Raw genomic sequence first — 19,735 nt, 5'->3', positions numbered from 1 at the left:
CAAGAGTTGCAGGTTGACGAGTCGCACGAGTCACTTTTCGTCCCATCACATCCTACACGTGCTCGAATGGAGAGAAGTCTGGAGATCGTGCTGGCCACGGACGATGATGCACGTCTTGCAGAGTACGTTGAGTTTCCCGGACAGTGTGTGGGCGACTATCATCCCGGGTCGACTGACGCGCGCGCGCCACATTGGATCGATCTGATTGGCTGCTGATGATGTCATCATGCCTATATAAGTGGGAGACCGTAACAGCCGCTACAGTCAGTGAACTCCTGACGACGATGGCGGAGATGGCCATCGAAAGCTCGAGCATTTTATTCGAATTGACGCGGCTGGAAAACCGAGAACGTTTTATTCATGTATGCCGTCGCGAAAGACTCCGAGGACACATGACTATTATCCTGTTCGAATAACACAAAACCTTCTTGTTGTATGAGCGACAAAAGAACGGGTCTAGCAACATTCTGCACTTACTGAGCACTGGTTAGCATCCCCTCCAAAGGTGAACGAGAGTTGCAGCCTATCGCACCCAGACCATAAGACCTGGGATGGGACCATTGTGTCTTGGACGAACGCATTCAATGAGATAGCGCTCACGTCGTACGTGCAAACAACCGTCATTTGTGTGCATGCAGAATTTGCTTTCATCGCTCAAGAACACGGTGCACCATTCCATCTTCCAAGTGATCCTCTGACGCCACGAGTCGAGCCGTGCTGTGGCGTGACTGCAATGTCAACTACAGGTGTGCGTGCTCGTAGTGCCGTTGCTAATAACAGGTCCTCAACAGTTCATGTTGACACGTCTGGGCTCACAAGTCCTCTTATCTGTGCTCTGGTAGCTGTATGATCTGCCACTGCTGCCCTTGCAATACGACTATCCTGGCGGACGTCTATGCTCTGTGGACGACCGGAACCTCTTCTAAAAGAGTGAAAATATTCACGTGATCACTGATACCAGCATCGTTGCACAACTGACATCCAGCTTATGTGGCAATTCTCTGAGGGATCATCCCGCCACTCGGAAGGCGGGAATTTGACACCTTTCATTCTCCCTCAGTTGGCTTTAGGAAGCACGAGTGTGTCTCCATGGTATGGCTGCCTGCTTGCTTCATGCTTTTGCACCAGAGCCCTCTGGCTGTGAGCATTCTTTATCAAAGGGTAGACAAAGATGACTCTATTTGTTGGCGGACGACGCTGAAACCGCTATCAGTACATCTACTATGCCCCAGATGGCACAGCCGTCATCGGATCAAAATCGTCATCTTTCTAGGTGTACTAATTTTTGTTTCCGACAGTGTATTTGTCTGGAGTGTGACCTCATACTGTAGTGAATAGTCTGCGATAAACAGTACAAAGGAAACTTGGTGCTGCAGAGGAATGCTGGAGATTATACTGGTAGCTGATATAGCTAATGAAGAAATACCAAACTGGACGGGGGAGAAAAGAAATTTGTAACACACTTTGATTAAAATAAGGAATCGGTTGATAGGACACACCCTGATGCATCCAGTAACAGTTAATTTACTAATGGAGGTAAGTATTGGTTCAAATGGCTTTAAGCACTATGGGACTTAACATCTCAGGTCATCAGTCCCCTACACTTGGAACTACTTAAACGTAACTAACGTAAGGACATCACACACATCGATGCCCGAGGCAGGATTCGAACCTGCGACCGTAGCAGCAGCGTGGTTCCGGGCTGAAGCACCTAGAACCGCTTGGCTACAGCGGACGGCGGAGAGAAGTATGGAGATCAAAAATTGTACAAAGAGACCGAGTCTTGAATACAGTAAGCAGTTTTAAATGGCTGTGGGCTGTAGTAGTAGTTCTGCAGAGATGAAGAGGGTTGCAAGGGCAGACTAACGTGGAGAGCTTCATCAAACCAATCTTCAGACAGAACATCGCAACAACAACAACAACAACAACTGACGGATGCTGCACAGTCCAGTATACTGTACCGTCACGACGGAAATGGTCGCCGATACAAGGAATACCAAGGGAAGTAAACGATCCGAAAAACTTTTTATTGATGAACTTATTTTTAGCTGTTATTGTACAGGATGTTCTGATTATTGTGATTGTGTGCGACTGACAATTGCAGCTTGCTCTTCCGACAATAGTCAGTTGTTATTTTATTACATGGTATCAGATTTTAAGTTAACAGACATTACAGTTACTACTGGGACGAAATGTTCTCTTCAACTGTTCTGTGCCCTTTTCTGCGACCCGAGACAACGAGGGATTGTTACAATATGGGAAACGTCTCTACGACTGGGTGCAGGCAACCAGACATAATGTACGTTTGTCAGAAATTGTACGTACAGTTTATCTCTTAATGTAGCAACCATATACAAATACGCACTGTTTCGTAGGACGACTACACAGCATCGAGTTGAGGAACATTCCACGCCGAAGAACACAGCCCTGAGAATCATCTCTCCACCTTCTCAGCTTCTGATCAGTCTGTGAGCTTTTATACGCCTACATGTTACCTTCGGAAGAGTGTTATGGAGCGGACTTCAGTCTGGTTAAGATTTAGATTTATGAGAGATAATTACGTCGTAAATAAACCGCCTGACAAAAAACTTGAGCGCCCATGAGCGGATGCCAATGTAACTTTTTAAACTAGTGTGTTACTATGCATCGTAGCTCCTGTTTAGTGTTGTTAACAGGCCTGGTAGGGTATATAACGGGCGTAGAAGTGCCAGATTTTGAATGATCACTACAAAGACCGCGGTGATGTCGCCTATTTGAGTGATACAGCGTTATCAGCACCTGCCAAAGTTTGAAAGAGGACTCACTGTGGGTGTTTATTTGGCCGGTTGGTCGAAAGGTCCAGTATCCGGATTTGTGAGACATTCACAAGTGGTAATGGCCCAATGATGGACTGTATGGGAACGCGAGCGCGACATATTCGTCATCAAGGTTGCGATCCAGCACTTCTGACCATCACAAAGGAGAATCGCAGTACTGTGCACCAAGCACACACAGTCCCCTCACACGTGCACCTGCCGTCCGTCATCACCATCATCATCATCATCATTATCGTAATCATCATCATCATCATCGTCTCTGAGGATTAGGCCTTTTTATCTGCTCCGCCGCAGAATTGTTCACGCTGTTTAACGGGTGTCCACCGTGTCTCTTGCCGACTGAGCTACACTGTATTGACGCTTTAGTTGTTCTAGCATCAGACGTACGTCGGACATGGTCTTTACAGTGCAGTCGTTACTTTTCAATTATATTTGTTATATATTCAACATCTAGTCGTTGTCTAATATCCGTATTTCTTTTGTAGTCCAACAATGAATATTCCACAACAAAGCAAAGGAACTTCATCTCTGGTGATTCGATTCGTCGTAAATGATCACATGTTAGGCTCCAACATTCGCTCCTGTACAGCAGCAAAGGAAATGTCGTTACTTTGTAGAGTCTAGTTAATGTTTCCTTCCGTATCTTCTGTTTTAATGTACGTTGTATAGTTCCACAGAAATGTCTGAATCTGGCCAATTTTAGTTCCACATCACTTGACTTAGGAAATTTAAAATTGCGCCCTAAATATTTAAACTCTCTTGCTTGTGCAATTATTTGTCTATCTATAACAATTTTGGTCATTACTTTTGTTTGCCGGCCGGAGTGGCCGAGCGGTTCTACGCGCTACAGCCTGGAACCGCGCGACCTCTACGGTCGCAGGTTCGAATCCTGCCTCGGGCATGGATGTTTGTGATGTCCTTAGGTTAGTTAGGTTTAGGTAGTTCTAAGTTCTAGGGGACTGATGACCTCAGATGTTAAGTCCCATAGTGCTCAGAGCCGTTTGAACCATTTTTTTTATGAACTCAGAAGTTAAGTCCCATAGTGCTCTGAGCCATTTGAACCCTCACTTTTGTTTTGTCTGCTGATACGCTCATTCCGTATTTAGCAGCAATTTGACTCAATTGTGTACTGAAATTTGAACCTTTCTTTAGATTCACCTGTTATAATCTGATCGTCAACAAACAGAATCGTCATAAATAAAAATTATGTTTTTTAATGTGTCTTTCAGTAAAATCAACCATTATCGAATGATATCGCCGATGTAAACATTAAAAAGGGTGGAGGACAGCGAGCAGCCTCATCTGTCTTCTTGGCTGACATCGGCAGATTCTGTCCCATTCCTCACAGTATAAATACTTATTTTTATTATTTTTCTATAATAACTGAATTGCCGTAATCAGATATGCTGGAATTTCCAATTTCTTAACTGATCCCCCTTAGCATTTTTGCTTTACCTTGTCAAAGGTCTTTCCGTATTTGATAAAAACACAGAAAATTGGCAGTCCAAATTCCCTTCTTTTCTCGGCTGCTTGTGACAAAGTGAAAATTTCCCTTCTTATCTCGGTTAAATGTGACAGTGAAAAGATAATCAAAACAAGATCTACCTTTTCTGAAATCTGTTGTATCTCTAACGTAGGTGCTTCCGTTATTGGCACTCATCTCTTCTTTGTAGTTTTAGCATACGTTTTGCAGCAGGAATTTAGTAGACTTATTCCTCGGTAACTTGGGTATTGTATTCATCACCTTTCTTCTAAATAGGCCATACCAAAGCTTCATTTCATTCAACTGGCGCATGTCCGCTAGGCCACCAAATATTCATAGAATTTAAGGGTGTATGATTTAGTTGATCAGATATGTATTTAATCACCTATATGTTTATTTTCTCAGTGCCAGGCGTTTTTTTTTCATGTGTTCAGTCACATGTTGTAGCTCTTCCATTATTATCAGATCTACAGAGTCGCTTGTACTGGTGTTTATTTTTTTGTGCTTCTTCATTATGTCCACAGATATCTGAAACATTTTAAGCGTTGTTTTTCGGATTTAATTGTCAAGTATCTCATTCTTGTTTAAGTTTTTCATGAACTTATACTTATTTAGTTAGGGAGATTTACTTTTATAAACCTGTCTGCAATTCACTGCATTAGATAATGTCTAAGCTTTTAGATATGCCTCCTTTTTGTCTTTTATTAACATGCTAATATCATCATTTCAAATCGTTAATCCCCTTTTACAGTACATCTTTTTCCTCCTTCCTCATGCTTCAGCGACTCCCTGCAGTATAATTTGTTTAATAGTAGTCGATTCTCTGTTTATGGCTTTGCTTGCTGGTTTCGTTTCACGTTTCTCATTTAGTCTCTTCAGACGTTTTGCGCAACCAGATGGTGACTCCAGCAGCAGCTCTTTGTTCTTGCGATACTCAGCAATAGATCATCACGTTTCCCGTAATTTCTTTTTTGTTTGAGTTATTGGAACAATATCGATTTTAGCATTGCCTAGTTCTTGTTCCAGTTCTGTTTCTTTATGTGTCAGACCTCTAGCATTCCATGTCGCTGCTGTGAACGTTTCTGATATTTGTGATTTGTATTTGCTCTTTACCTTATTTCTTTCATTTCTCTGCATATAATGATGAGGCCGGCGTGGAATTTTCTTTGCCTTTTTAGAGATTTGAGTGTCCCCTGACAGCGTCGCAAATACTACCCAGGGTAAGGACATTGGTGGGGCTGCCATCTTTCAGCTTCTGTCACAGCTGACTTTATTTCAGACGTGATCTATCCTAGACAGACTGCCTTCTCTACGACTCCGAGATCTGTCCACCCTGGGTATTTTACACTCAAGAGCCAAAGAAACTGGTACGCCTGCCTAATTTCGTGTAGGTTCCCCGCGCGCACCATGAATCCTGCAGGGCTGTCGATAAATCCACAAGAGTACGAGGGGCTGAGAATCTCTTCTGAACAGCACATTGCGAGACATCCCAGATACGCTCAATAATGTTCATGTCTGGGGAGTCTGGTGGCCAGCGGAAGTGTTTAAGCTCAGAAGAGTGTTCGTGGAGCCACTCTGTAGCTATTCTGTACGCGTGGGGTGTCCCCTTGTCCTCCTGGAACTGCCGAAGTCCGTCGGACTGCACAATCGACATAAATGGATCCAGGTGATCAGACAGGAGGCTCACCTGTCAGAGTCGTATCTAGACGTATCTACATCTACATTTATACTCCGCAAGCCACCCAGCGGTGTGTGGCGGAGGGCACTTTACGTGCCACTGTCATTACCTCCCTTTCCTGTTCCAGTCGCGTATGGTTCGCGGGAAGAACGACTGCCGGAAAGCCTCCGTGCGCGCTAGAATCTCTCTGATTTTACATTCGTGATCTCCTCGCGAGGTGTAAGTAGGGGGAATATATTCAATACCTCATCCAGAAACGCACTCTCTCGAAACCTGGACAGCAAGCTACACCGCGATGCAGAGCGCCTCTCTTGCAGAGTCTGCCACTTGAGTTTGCTAAACATCTCCGTAACGCTATCACGCTTACCAAATAACCCTGTGACGAAACGCGCCGCTCTTCTTTAGATCTTCTCCATCTCCTCTGTCAACCCGACCTGCAACAGCTAGACTAGGCAATTAACGTTCCACGCGGCTGCTGCCGTCAACATCACAACGTAAACAGCTGTGACTGGAGTGGTGGTGTGACCGGCAAGTGTGGACTACGGATGAATGGCGTTGCACTGTCTTCAGCGATGAGCCGTGGTTCTGCACTACCCCTACGACCATCGTTGGCGCTTATTTCGGCGACCTGGGTAGAGGTCCCATTCTTCCAGTATTTTGGAGAAATTCAGCGTTGTTCGTCCTAACGTCATGGTGTGCAGAGCCTTTGGGTTTGACTTCAGGCCGCGGCTGGTAGTGCTTGAGGGACCTCTGACGACACAACGGTGCGTCACAGACATCCTGCGTCCTCATGTGTTTCCACCTACGCGGCAGTGACGTAGTGCCATTTCTCAGTTGGGCAAAGATCGTCCAAACAGGCCACGTTTCTCTATCTCATGCGCTGTCTGCGTAATGTACAGATACTCCCACGGCCAGCAAAATCCACAGATCTGTTCCCCATAGAACATGTGTTTGATAAATTCAGACAGCCCTGCTTCCCACTGCCAGTATCCAGGATATGAAGGACCACTTAGAACAGTTGTGGGCCAGGATGCCCCAGCAGAGGATACAACGGATTTATCACATCTTTCCCAAGCGAACTGCCGCATGTGCCAGGGTACAGGAGATACAACGTCATACTGACAAGTGCGTTTTTATTGCAAAGTACTTCGTAAAATTGAGTCGATTTTGTAATCACTGAAATAATGTCACATACACTCTCAACCCGTGAATATTCATTTCCTTTCCTCCTTTCCTTCTAGAGGCTTCCGTTCTTTGTCAGACAGGGAATGTGCCTATAAAAGACAGAGAAGAGTCTGTTAAGAAAAGTTTCGAAAAAGACAGTGGAAAATTTCTATTAGTCTAAAGTTTTGAAATATAATAAAGGTTAATAATACCTCCCACTGCTGCTCGAAATATATCTGATTTTTGCTCAAAACGAGGCATGTCGGACGTGTATCGTTGTAAATTGAGTAGTGTTGCTAAGTGTCTTTGCAAAAACGCGAACTTCACCTTGACGAAGGAAGAGCATATCTTGACTAATTAGTGTGAAAAAAATCTCACATACTTTCTACGTTATCTGCATAACTATTGTTTCATTGCCTTTCTTTTAATAAAACTCTACTATGCATAAAGTTTTGAAAATTTTGGAAGAAAATGGGTTTCATTATTGGTTTCTATTTGAAGAGAGCCTGAGTTGCGGAAGAATTGTGTATCATGTGATGTACTAAATAAACTATTGGGATAGTTCCTTCTTCAGGCAACGTTTTCGCTGAAGTGATATAAATTAACAGCGGATACATGCACGTTTCCTTTATACCTTAATCATGTTACCAGTACAAGGTAACTGGATTACTGGCACTTTTTTGCAGATGTGATACTGTGCACAACTCATGAAATCCTACGAACAAATTTATAGTGTACACGAAATGTAAACGGAAACTCCGATAAAAATAGGAAACATGTAACAGAAACAAGACCGTCAAGGCAGTAACTTAGATTGAAGCGGTACGATTTCCACACTTCTGTATTTTACCTTTAGAGAGTAATATGAGAAAACCACGCAAGTTTCTTATTAAATCTGCACGAATTTTTATTTCATTGACGACAGTAACGTACTGGACGGGAAGACACACAAAACCTGTAACATCTTTTTGAAGCGGGAAGATACAAAATATTTGTAACATCTTTCGTGCAGCTTGTGAAAAGAGAGAGAATGTTAAATTCAGATGGTCAATTCTCGCACAGATTCCGCAAAGTTGGTGGAGATGCTACTGGTACGCATCATTAGTTCCAAAGAGCAAGTTGTTTTGCTGATCTGCATTCTGTTTTTAGAGTTGATTTCCGGACAGCAATGCTGCTGAACTAATAATATAAATCGTCATGTAATGATGGGGCCAAGGCTCATGAACGAGTTGTAATTAATAACTAATTTTAGATGAAAAATGAAAAGTAGCACCCACAAAAAAGATAAGACGATTCCGTAATTGCATTTATTTCAAGACAGCGTAAAAATTCAGTGATAATATCACATTTATTATTTAAAAAAAAAAAGTCTCAAGAAAAAATCCTGGAAACAGTCATATGTCAGTTCGACTAATTCCTTAAATTGCTACTTAAAGCGTGAAAAACTGTAGCTGACGTTAAGCAATTGTAGGAAATATTATTTTTCTACCAGTAAATCTGCTTCTTTTTTCGGTCGTTTAAGGGTTTAACGTCGGGAATCCTTCGCAAATGTACACTGCTGCCGGTAAAAAGTGAAACACTCAGAAGCAATGGTTTGTAAGACGAAACGATAAGAGAATATGTAGAACGCCGGAACCATAATAAGTAATTTAAATGTCAGAGAAGTAACGTGCACGTAGGCTCCTCAGCACCTTCTTTTTGTGTGGACGGACAGGTCAGCGTTACGCAACGCTCACTCGGTGCGGAGCCGTCACACGAAGTGGGAAACGGGTATCCATGTGCCACTATGCCTCGCCGACTTCACAGGGTGGAATATCGACATGCGGATGCGTTCGAACGGGGCGGAGTGATTGGTCTAGGTGGCTCTGTCGTTTCGTAACACTGCGGCACGCTCATGGATACGCTGCTTCAAGCGTAAGGCCTATGTGGAACCAATGGAGAGAAGACGGCAATACGCAGGACTCAATGTGACCACAGCGCGAGATGACGCTGCTCATTTCTGTAGTGTCATCTCCCTAATAGGTGGAACAAATTTCATTGTGATTACATCTTCCAGTCCTGCTGTTTCACTTTCTCCAAACAGCAGGGTAGATACAGATAAAAATAGCACGGCTGAACAAAAATAATAAGTGCATGTCGCAAAAGCGACTTGAAAATAATGTAATTTACCATTGTGGTTATTTTTATAATGTTATACGCCTTAACTACAAAAAAATTCAGATAAACGAAGTATATTTTCATAGTGAATATAAAGTGTTTGGGAAACCAGTGTAGTAAGCATTTAATGAAGCAAAAATTTTACGAATCGCTAGCTGCAGCAACGGAATAAGGAATAATGATAGTAAAGAAATTCTGGCCCGATTCTGGAGGATATATACTTGTTATATAATGTGAGAATTTTATATTTTTATTCTGTGCGAAAAAGTACAATTCAGGTAAGTAAATGTTCAATGAGAACTGTGAAACTTGTACATTCACGAGTTTTACTACATCGTGGTATTATTTATGGACTCTCAGTTGAATATGTGATCGAATGTTCTTTCTTTTGAAAGAAACCTTGCGTTCAAAGTTTTTCTAAATGACTAGCTAACACAATAGGCTATGTCGGCAGTAGATTGCCGACCGAGGTGGCGCAATGGTTAAGCGACTGTACTCTGTTCGGTAGAACCGGTATTCAAATCAGGGACCAGATTTAGGTTAACGCTGGTTTCCATAAGACAGGTTAAGGCGAATGCCGAGACACCTCCTTCTTAAAGACCAAAGCTGATTTCCTGGCTCAATCCGGCCAGATCAAACTTATTTAATCCCTCTAACGGTAACGACAGAAGTGACGTGCTAATGTAATTTAAATTATTTAAAGTAATTCAAAATGTCTGCCCGGTTAGCCGAGCGACCTAACGCACTGTTTTGCGGGCGGGAAGGCGTGACGGTCCCCGGCAAGAATCCGTCCGGCGGACTAGTGTCGAGGTCCGGTGTGCCGGCCAGTCTGTGGGTGGTTTTTAAGGCGGTTTTCCATCTGCCTCGGCGAATGCGGGCTGGTTCCCCTTATTCCGCCTGAGTTACACTTTGTCGGCGATTGCTGCGCAAACACTGTCTCCACGTATGCGTACATCATAATTACTTTACCATGCAACCATTGCGGTTACACTCGTCTAGTGCGAGACGCTCGCGGGGCGGTCCACTGGGGGCCGAACCACACAATAACCCTGGTTTCGGTGTGGGGGCCGGGCGGTGTGGCCGACCGGTTCTAGGCGCTTCAGTCTGGAACCGCGCGACCCCTACGGTCGCAGGTTCGAATCCCGCCTCGGGTATGGATGTGTGTGATGTCCTTAGGTTTTTTTTCTGGTCATCAGTCTACTGACTGGTTTGATGCGGCCCGCCACGCATTCCTTTCCTGTGCTAACCTCTTCATCTCAGAGTAGCACTTGCAACCTACGTCCTCAATTACACTCCTGGAAATGGAAAAAAGAACATATTGACACCGGTGTGTCAGACCCACCATACTTGCTCCGGACACTGCCAGAGGGCTGTACAAGCAATGATCACATGCACGGCACAGCGGACACACCAGGAACCGTGGTGTTGACCGTCGAATGGCGCTGGCTGCGCAGCATTTGTGCACCGCCGCCGTCAGTGTCAGCCAGTTTGCCGTGGCATACGGAGCTCCATCGCAGTCTTTAACACTGGTAGCATGCCGCGACAGCGTGGACGTGAACCGTATGTGCAGTTGACGGACTTTGAGCGAGGGCGTATAGTGGGCATTCGGGAGGCCGGGTGGACGTACCGCCGAATTGCTCAACACGTGGGGCGTGAGGTCTCCACAGTACATCGATGTTGTCGCCAGTGGTCGGCGGAAGGTGCACGTGCCCGTCGACCTGGGACCGGACCGCAGCGACGCACGGATGCACGCCAAGACCGTAGGATCCTACGCAGTGCCGTAGGGGACCGCACCGCCACTTCCCAGCAAATTAGGGACACTGTTGCTCCTGGGGTATCGGCGAGGACCATTCGCAACCGTCTCCATGAAGCTGGGCTACGGTCCCGCACACCGTTAGGCCGTCTTCCGCTCACGCCCCAACATCGTGCAGCCCGCCTATAGTGGTGTCGCGAAAGGCGTGAATGGAGGGACGAATGGAGACGTGTCGTCTTCAGCGATGAGAGTCGCTTCTGCCTTGGTGCCGATGACGGTCGTATGCGTGTTTGGCGCCGTGCAGGTGAGCGCCACAATCAGGACTGCATACGACCGAGGCACACAGGGCCAACACCCGGCATCATGGTGTGGGGAGCGATCTCCTACACTGGCCGTACACCACTGGTGATCGTCGAGGGGACACTGAATAGTGCACGGTACATCCAAACCGTCATCGAACCCATCGTTCTACCATTCCTAGACCGGCAAGGGAACTTGCTGTTCCAACAGGACAATGCACGTCCGCATGTATCCCGTGCCACCCAACGTGCTCTAGAAGGTGTAAGTCAACTACCCTGGCCAGCAAGATCTCCGGATCTGTCCCCCATTGAGCATGTTTGGGACTGGATGAAGCGTCGTCTCACGCGGTCTGCACGTCCAACACGAACGCTGGTCCAACTGAGGCGCCAGGTGGAAATGGCATGGCAAGCCGTTCCACAGGACTACATCCAGCATATCTACGATCGTCTCCATGGGAGAATAGCAGCCTGTATTGCTGCGAAAGGTGGATATACACTGTACTAGTGCCGACATTGTGCATGCTCTGTTGCCTGTGTCTATGTGCCTGTGGTTCTGTCAGTGTGATCATGTGATGTATCTGACCCCAGGAATGTGTCAATAAAGTTTCCCCTTCCTGGGACAATGAATTCACGGTGTTCTTATTTCAATTTCCAAGAGTGTATTTGCTTGACGTATTCCAATCTCTGTCTTCCTCTACAGTTTTGGCCCACTACAGCTCCCTCTAGTACCATGGAAGTCATTCCCTCATGTCTTAGCAGATGTCCTATCATCCTGTCCCTTCTCCTTATCAGTGTTTTCCACATATTCCTTTCCTCTCCGATTCTGCGTAGAACCTCCTCATTCCTTACCTTATCAGTCCACCTAATTTTCAACATTCGTCTATAGCACCACATCTCAAATGCTTCGATTCTCTTCTGTTCCGGTTTTCCCACAGTCCATGTTTCACTACCATACAATGCTGTACTCCAGACGTACATCCTCAGAAATTTCTTCCTCAAATTAAGGCCGGTATTTGATATTAGTAGACTTCTCCTGGCCAGAAATGCCTTTTTTGCCATAGCGAGTCTGCTTTTGATGTCCTCCTTGCTCCGTCCGTCATTGGTTGGTTATTTTACTGCCTAGGTAGCAGAATTCCTTAACTTCATTGACTTCGTGACCATCAATCCTGATGTTAAGTTTCTCGCTGTTCTCATTTCTACTACTTCTCATTACCTTCGTATTTCTCCGATTTACTCTCAAACCATACTGTGTACTCATTAGACTGTTCATTCCGTTCAGCAGATCATTTAATTCTTCTTCACTTTCACCCAGGATAGCAATGTCATCAGCGAATCGTATCATTGATATCCTTTCACCTTGTATTTTAATTCCACTCCTGAACCTTTCTTTTATTTCCATCATTGCTTCCTCGATGTATAGATTGAAGAGTAGGGGCGAAAGGCTACAGCCTTGTCTTACACCCTTCTTAATACGAGCACTTCGTTCTTGATCGTCCACTCTTATTATTCCCTCTTGGTTGTTGTACATATTGCATATGGCCCGTCTCTCCCTATAGCTTACCCCAACTTTTTTCAGAATCTCGAACAGCTTGCACCATTTTATATTGTCGAACGCTTTTTCCCGGTCGACAAATCCTATGAAAGTGTCCTGATTTTTCTTTAGCCTTGCTTCCATTATTAGCCGTAACGTCAGAATTGCCTCTCTCGTCTCTTTACTTTTCCTAAAGCCAAACTGATCGTCACCTAGCGCATTCTCAATTTTCTTTTCCATTCTTCTGTATATTATTCTTGTAAGCAGCTTCGATGCATGAGCTGTTAAGCTGATTGTGCGATAATTCTCGCACTTGTCAGCTCTTGCCGTCTTTGGAATTGTGTGGATGATGCTTTTCCGAAAGTCAGATGGTATGTCGCCAGACTCATATATTCTACACACCAACGTGAATAGTCGTTTTTTTTGCCACTTCCCCCAATGATGTTAGAAATTCTGATGGAATGTTATCTATCCCTTCTGCCTTATTTGACCGTAAGTCCTCCAAAGCTCTTTTAAATTCCGATTCTAATACTAGATCCCGTATCTCTTCTAAATCGACTCCTGTTTCTTCTTCTATCACATCAGACAAATCTTCACCCTCATAGAGGCTTTCAATGTATTCTTTCCACCTATCTGCTCTCTCCTCTGTATTTAACTGTGGAATTCCCATTGCACTCTTAATGTTACCACCGTTGCTTTTAATGTCACCAAAGGTTGTTTTGACTTCCCTGTATGCTGAGTCTGTCCTTCCGACAATCATATCTTTTTCGATGTCTTCACATTTTTCCTGCAGCCGTTTCATCTTAGCTCCCTGCACTTCCTATTAATTTCATTCCTCAGCGACTTGTATTTCTGTATTCCCGATTTTCCCGGAACATGTTTGTACTTCCTCCTTTCATCAATCAACTGAAGTATTTCTTCTGTTACCCATGGTTTCTTCGCAGCTACCTCCTTTGTACCTATGTTTTCCTTCCCAACTTCTGTGATGGCCCTTTTTAGAGATGTCCATTCCTCTTCAAGTGTACTGCCTACTTCGCTATTCCTTATTGCTGTATCTATAGCGTTAGAGAACTTCAAACGTATCTCGTCATTCCTTAGTACTTCCGTATCCCACTTCTTTGCGTATTGATTCTTCCTGACTAATGTCTTGAACTTCAACCTACTCTTCATCACTACTATATTGTGATCTGAGTCTATATCTGATCTTGGGTACGCCTTACAATCCAGTATCTGATTTCGGAATCTCTGTCTGACCATGATGTAATCTAATTGAAATCTTCCCGTATCTCCCGGCCTTTTCCAAGTATACCTCATCCTCTTGTGATTCTTGAACAGGGTATTCGCTATTACTAGCTTAAACTTGTTACAGAACTCAATTAGTCTTTCTCCTCTTTCATTCCTTGTCCCAAGCCCATATTCTCCTGTAACCTTTTCTTCTACTCCTTCCCCTACAACTGCATTCCAGTCGCCCATGACTATTAGATTTTCGTCCCCCTTTACATGCTGCATTACCCTTTCAATATCCTCATACACTTTCTCTATCTGTTCATCTTCAGCTTGCGACGTCGGCATGTATACCTGAATTATCGTTGTCGGTGTTGGTCTGCTGTCGATTCTGATTAGAACAACCCGGTCACTGAACTGTTCACAGTAACACACCCTCTGCCCTACCTTCCTATTCATAACGAATCCTACACCTGTTATACCATTTTCTGCTGCTGTTGATATTACCCAATACTCATCTGACCAGAAATCCTTGTCTTCCTTCCACTTCACTTCACTGACCCCTTCTCTATCTAGATTGAGCCTTTGCATTTCCCTTTTCAGATTTTCTAGTTTCCCTACCACGTTCAAGCTTCTGACATTCCACGGCCCGACTCGTAGAACGTTATCCTTTCGTTGATTATTCAATCTTTTTCTCATGGTAACCTCCTCCTTGGTAGTCCCCTCACGGAGATCCGAATGGGGGACTATTCCGGAATCTTTCGCCAATGGAGAGACCATCATGATACTTCTTCAATTACAGGCCACATGTCCTGTGGATACACGTTACGTGTCTTTAATGCAGTGGTTTCCATTGCCTTCTGCATCCTCATGTCGTTGATCATCGCTGATTCTTCCGCCTTTAGGGGCAATTTCCCACCCCTAGGACAAGAGAGTGCTCTGAATCTCTATCCGCTCTTCCGCCCTCTTTGACAAGACCGTTGACAGAATGAGGCTGACTTCTTATGCCGGAAGTCTTCGGCCGCCAATGCTGATTATTTATCAAAATTTAGGCAGTGGCGGGGATCGAACCCGGGACCGAAGACGTTTTTCGTTATGAATCAAAGACGCTACCCCTAGACCACGGGTAAATCCATGTCGTTAGCTTAATTGGGTCTAAGTAGTTCTAAGTTCTAGGGGACTGATGACCTTCGATGTTAAGTCCCATAGTGCTCAGAGCCATTTTTTTCGGTGTGGGGCGGCGGTGGGGTGTTGTGGACTGCTGTAGCCTGTTGTGGGGTTGTGAGTCACTGAGGGCTAAGGCAGGGACGAAGCCTCTCCGTCATTTCTAGGTCCCCAGTTCCATACACTACAATACAATAATATACGAAATAAAGTTTTAAAAAGACCATATGAAGTTGGTAAATGAATAATGTAAATAAAGAGAAATATTTCGTATTCACTTTACTGATGATTTCTTTTCTTCAATGTTGATGTTGTTAACGCTGGCTGATGCGATGGAACTCGACTCGGGTACTCGGTTCGAATCCTAATGGTGGAAAAAAATCGTCAGTTTTTGCCCAGTAAGGGGAGGAGAGATAATGACTTACTGTTCCTGATCATCATAATTTTCCCCAATGTCGTGGATTCAATTGCAAATATCGCACGCACTCATTATGGTCACTTACATTCAGGCACAGTTAAGACACGAATCTCAGAGGGAGAAAATTTTTCGAATTAGGCGGCTGGGCCTCTTCATACAGATCTTCCAACCAACTGCTTAACTTTGTTGGTGTAAGCTTTTGTCTGTATCTTCTACATGTTTTTATTTTCTGGTCTGAAGGTAGCGGCTATACTATACCGCTCTTGGTCCTAAGCGACCTTGCGGTTGTCATTATATTTCTCGAAGTATTTTATCTGGTCGGAAATCATGTGATACGTTTACATTTTAGTTTTTATTCCTATGACATTTCTTTTTGACGAGAGCACTTTTTCTGAGACGTTTTAAAACTTGTTGTGATTACATGTATTCCATGTAACTTCTTATTCTGATGAAGATTGCCCTATTGCAGTCGAAACCGTGGTCAATTGACAAAGAAATTTTGTGCAACCGAAGTGGCTGTATATATGTCCTGTAATTCTGGAGAAATGTTGGATAACGGGTGGCAATACTGATCATACGATTACCTTATAAGATAGGTTAAACAAAGACAAACCTACGTGTATAGCTTTTGTAGACATAGAGAAAGATTTTGAACAATTTTAAATGAAATATACTCTTTGAAATCCTGAAGGTAGCCGGGATAAAATACAGAGGACAAACTGGTTATACTTGTATAAAGCTTGCACAGAAACCAGATGGTAATTATGAGTCGAAGGGTATGAAAGGGAAGTAGTGATTGAGAAGAGAATGAGACGGGGTTGAGCAAATGGTAAAGAAAGCAAATAAATTGAAACTTTGAGGATTGCCGACGGCATCGTAATTCCGCTAGAGACAGCAACTCACTTGGAAAAGCAGTTGAACGAAATGGACAGCGTTTTGAACGGACGACATAAGATGAACATCAACAAAAGCAAATCAAGGATAATGGAACGTAGTTGAATTAAATCAGGTGATGCTCACGAAATTAGATTAGGGAACGAAACACTTATAGCAGTAGATGAGTTTTGCTATACGGTCAGTAAAATAACTGATGATGGCTGTAGTAGAGAGGATATAAATTGTAGACTGGCAGTGGGAAGAAAAGCGGTTATGAAGAAGAGAAATTTAACATCAAATACAGGTTTAAAAGTGAGAAAGTGTTTTATGAAGTTATTTTTATGGAATGTAGCCTTGTATGAGAGTGAAACATAGACCATAAACAGTATAGACACGAAGAGAATAGAAATTTTTCAAATGTGATGCTGCAGAAGAATGCTGAAGATTAAGTGGGTGGATCACGTAACTAATGAGGAAGTACTGAATAGAATTGGGGAGACAAGAAATTTTGTGGCGGAGCTAGACTAAAGAAAGGGATCGGTTGATAGGACATATTCCGAGGTATTAAGGGACCACCAGTTTAGTACCGGAGGGACGTGTGTGGAGTAAAAATCGTAGAGGGAGACCAAAGTGGAGAATAAAGTAAGCAGATTCAGAAGCATGCACGTTGTAGTAGTTATTTGGAGATGAAGAGGTTTGCACAGTGTAGAGTAGCATAGAGAGCTGCAGCAAACCATTCTTCGGACTAAAGACCCCAAGAACAACAACTGGGGGAAAGAGAAGCAGCTGTATGAACATCAAATGTTCAGATGGAAAACCAGTCCTAAGCAAACAAGGGTAAGCTGGGAGGAGAAAGGAATATGTAGAGCTGAGTATACAAGGGAAATGAATTTGAAGGCAATATTATAGAAAGGAAGGAGATACAATACTGCGAGAAGAGTTTGACAGGGTAATAAGAGACAAAAGTCTAAATGAGCACCCTGGAGTAGACGCGTCGGAATTCCTGATATCATTAGGAGAGACAGTCATGAGAAGACTATTCCACCTGCTGTCGAAGATGTATTTCGCACAGGTGAAATACCTCCAGACTTTGAGAAGAATGTCATAATTCCAATTTCAATTAAAGCAGTTGCTGACAGATCTGAACATTACCGAACTATCAGTTTAATAAGTCACGGTTGCAAAACACTAGGAACATCCACAATGAGATTTTCGCTCTGCAGCGGAGTGTGCGCTGATATGAAACTTCCCGGCAGACTAAAACTGTATATCGGACCGAGACTCGAAATCGGGACCTTTGCCTTTCGCGGGCAAGTGCTCTACCAAGTTTAATATCAGCGCACACTCCGCTGCAGAGTGAAAATCTCATTCTGGAAACATCCCCATGGCTAAGCCATGTCTCCGCAATATCCTTTCTTTCAGGAGTGCTAGTTCAGCAAGGTTCGCAGGAGAGCTTCTGTAAAGTTTGGAAGGTAGGAGACGAGGTACTGGCAGGAGTAAAGCTGTGAGGACGGCGCGTGAGTCGTGCTTGGGTAGCTCAGTTGGTAGAGCACTTGCCTACGAAAGTCAAAGGTCCCGAGTTCGAGTCTCGGTCCGGCACACAGTTTTAATCTGCCAGGAAGTTTCACAAGGAACTTCTTCTTTATAGAAGAATGGAAAACTGGTGGAGGTCGACCTCGGGGAGATCGTTTGGATTCCGGGGAAATGTTGGCGCATGCAAGATAATACTGACCCTTCGACTTACCTTAGAAGGCAGGTTAAAAAAAGACGAACTTGGGTTTATAGCTTTTGTAGAGTTAGTGAAAGTTTTTGACACTGTCGACTCAAATACATTCTTTGAAATTCTGAAGGCAATAAGGGGTAAAATACAGGGGATAAACAGGTTATCTTCAACTTATACAGAAAAAACTAGAAGGGAATTACGAGTCGATGGGTGTTATCCAATCTGCACGTTGAGAAAGTAATAAAGGAAGCCAAAGAAAAATTTGGAGAAGGAGTTAAAGTTCAGCGTGAAGAAATGTAAAGCTTGAAGTTTTTCGATGACACTGTGATTCTGCCAGAGACAGGAAAGGACTTGGAAGTGTATTTGAACGAAATGGACAGTGTATTGAAAGGCGGGTATAAAATGCACATCTGCAAAAGCAAAAGAAGGATAATGGAATATACTGGAATTAAGGCACACTATGCTGAGAAAATTAGATTAGGAAATGAGACACTTAAAGTAGAGGATGTTGTTGTTGTTGTTGTCTTCAGTCCGGAGACTGGTTTGATGCAGCTCTCCATGCTACTCTATCCTGCGCAAGCTTCTTCATCTCCCAGTACTTACTGCAACCTACATCCTTCTGAATCTGCTTAGTGTATTCATCTCTTGGTCTCTCTCTACGATTTTTACCCTTCACGCTGCCCTCCACTGCTAAATTTGTGATCCCTTGATGCCTCAGAACATGTCCTACCAACCGGTCCCTTCTTCTTGTCAAGTTGTGCCACAAACTCCTCTTCTCCCCAATTCTATTCAATACCTCCTCATTAGTTATGTGATCTACCCATCTAATCTTCAGCATTCTTCTGTAGCACCACATTTCGAAAGCTTCTATTTTCTTCTTGTCCAAACTATTTATCGTCCATGTTTCACCTCCATACATGGCTATACTCCATACAAATACTTTCAGAAACGACTTCCTGACACTTAAATCTATACTCGATGTTAACAAATTTCTCTTCTTCAGAAACGCTTTACTCGCCATTGGCAGTCTACATTATATATCCTCTCTACTCCGACCATCATCAGTTATTTTGCTCCCCAAACTGCAAAACTCCTTTACTACTTTAAGTGTCTCAGTTCCTAATCTAATTCCCTCAGCATCACCCGATTTAATTCGACTACATTCCATTATCCTCGTTTTGCTTTTGTTGATGTTCATCTTATATCCTCCTTTCAATACACTATCCATTCCGTTCAACTGCTCTTCCAAGTCCTTTGCTGTCTCTGACAGAATTACAATGTCATTGGCAAACCTCAACGCTTTTATTTCTTTCCATGGGCTTTAATACCTACTCCGAATTTTTCTTTTGTTTCCTTTACTGCTTGCTCAATATACAGATTGAATAACACCGCGGACAGGCTACAACCCTGTCTCACTCCCTTCCCAACCGCTGCTTCCCTTTCATGCCC

This window comes from Schistocerca piceifrons, chromosome 2, assembly GCF_021461385.2.
Source record: "Schistocerca piceifrons isolate TAMUIC-IGC-003096 chromosome 2, iqSchPice1.1, whole genome shotgun sequence".
In the NCBI taxonomy this organism is placed as follows: Eukaryota; Metazoa; Arthropoda; class Insecta; order Orthoptera; family Acrididae; genus Schistocerca; species Schistocerca piceifrons.
Note: the sequence above shows the minus strand (reverse complement) of the source record.